Raw genomic sequence first — 1871 nt, 5'->3', positions numbered from 1 at the left:
AGGCTTTTTTTTTTTTTTCCAAAAAAAAAAAAAAAAGTGATTTTTCCCCCTCTCTCATACAATGACTAATCCAAAGTCTAAGGGGGGGTGGGGGTGGGGGTGGGCGTTTACAGACAGTGGCAAAATGTTAAACCTTTTTTTCCCCTAGCAGTGAGATTTTAGCTGACACCTTTGAAATTGTAACCAGTTGAGTCCCTTCTTCTATTTTTAATGTTCTCTAATGATGAGACATTTCAAACAGGAAAGAGGCAAATAATAATAATTTACAAATTTCTCAAAGTATGACCCCAGTTTTCTTTACCTGGGCTCAAAAAGATGGGTATTTCCTCACTGAGAATCAAAATTACAGTGGCATTCTCAACCAAACCTGGTATGTTTCTCTCTGGAACAGGAAAGGGCAGGAATTCGTCTGTCTCAAAGATACCTTGGGGAGAAAACACCTGAAGTCTTTACTATTTCTATGCAAATTCTAGCTAAGTTATCTCCCCTCATATTAATGCTCGCTAAAGAAAATTGGGAGTGGGGTGAAGCTTACAGCAATGTAAAATTCTTACAGAGATTCTCATATATATTTTGCAGTAGGAGAGAAATTCCTTAGGTACCCTTAAGGGTTTTCCTCACCTCCGCTTTCATGCAAGTTCTAAATCCTTAAGTCCATGGATAACCAGAGGTGAAGTGTAGCCTGTATGAACTGTCCAGACTCCTTTCAAAAGGAATCCAGCATCCCCCTCCAGCATTCTTGTTTAAAGTGCAGTAACAAAAACGGAAATCCTAACTTGGAAAATACCTGGGACCCAGAGCAACCCCGGCCCTTCAGAAGTGAACTGGAAAAGCTCAACTATAAACAAATGAAATGTTTATATTAATTTCATTATTCTGCCCCAGCCTCACAGATGAGAGCTGGGGGAGGAAGAGGAAGACCTAAGTTTCAGTTTGGGTCTTCTGGTGTGGCAAAAAGAAAATGAATTAAGACGGACGCACAGAATGAACCCAGACTAAATCAATACACTTTGCTATCGGCCCAGCAAGGGTATTTGGGCACAATGACTTGGAAATAATTAATCGTTATAAGTAGGGAGTGGGGTGAGAAGGGGGATGAGGGATGTCACCATATTTTAACAGAGCACTTTATGCTATAACGCTAAACTTGGATCTCCAGATTTCGGATTTAAGAAAGAAAGGAAAAAAGGGTAAAGAAAGTCCAGTATTTCGAAGCACCTACCGGCTTGAGGATGGGTACATTCCTCGCTCCCAGCGCCTTATCGCTGCGCTCGCGCCGCCCAGGCTGGCTGTTTAGGTACAGAGACCCCGTGCAGCCCAGGGCTCTCCGGTGTCCCCTGCCCCCTTACCCCCGCCCGCGGCCGCCTCGACTTACCGGAGGAGTCCGGGGAGGGAGTGGGAGCGCCGCCTTCACGCCTGCGGAGGAGGCGCCGGCAGCACCATGGTCCCCGGCGCCGCTGCTGCTGCCCCTCGCCCGCTCGCTCGCCGCGCGCTCTCTTCCGCTCGCAAACTTTCGGGTTCTGCGGTCGACAAGAAACCGGAGCGACCCTCAGCAAGTCTTCCCCGAGCGGGTTGGGGAAAATTGCAGGGAATGGGACGGGTGAGTAGGCGGAGGGGCCAGGACAGAGAGGGCAGCGGGCTTGGAGGCCCGGCGAGTGCGCGTGGAGGCAAGAGGGATGCGGCTCAGGGAATCCCGGCAGGGATCCGGAGACCAGGGATCGGCCGAGCCAAAGTCTCAGCACCTTCCCTGGGATCTTACAAAGTTGCAACAACAAAAAAGGAGGGGGAGGAACGGGGGAAGGGGGTGGGATAGGGATCCGATCGCGGGCGCAAGGTTTGGAGTTACAACTGTTTATTTAGTAGTTATTCTC

At 48.9% G+C, this 1871-nt stretch overlaps 1 protein-coding gene across 1 annotated transcript in view; it reads right to left on the bottom strand.

The window, feature by feature from the left end:
* The window catches only part of FOXP1 (forkhead box P1), a 759404-nt gene extending 757644 nt beyond the window's left edge, over positions 1-1760 (bottom strand). Inside the window, exon 1 of the mRNA XM_006158051.3 lies at positions 1376-1760. The gene's annotated coding sequence lies outside the window, so the exon portion shown is untranslated. The remainder of the gene's footprint in view (positions 1-1375) is intronic.
* Between the last annotated feature and the right edge of the window lie 111 nt (positions 1761-1871).

The sequence above is a fragment of the Tupaia chinensis genome, unplaced genomic scaffold (genome assembly GCF_000334495.1).
Source record: "Tupaia chinensis unplaced genomic scaffold, TupChi_1.0 Scaffold000570_1, whole genome shotgun sequence".
Lineage (NCBI taxonomy): Eukaryota > Metazoa > Chordata > Mammalia > Scandentia > Tupaiidae > Tupaia > Tupaia belangeri.
This window is presented reverse-complemented; position numbering and strand designations above follow the sequence as displayed.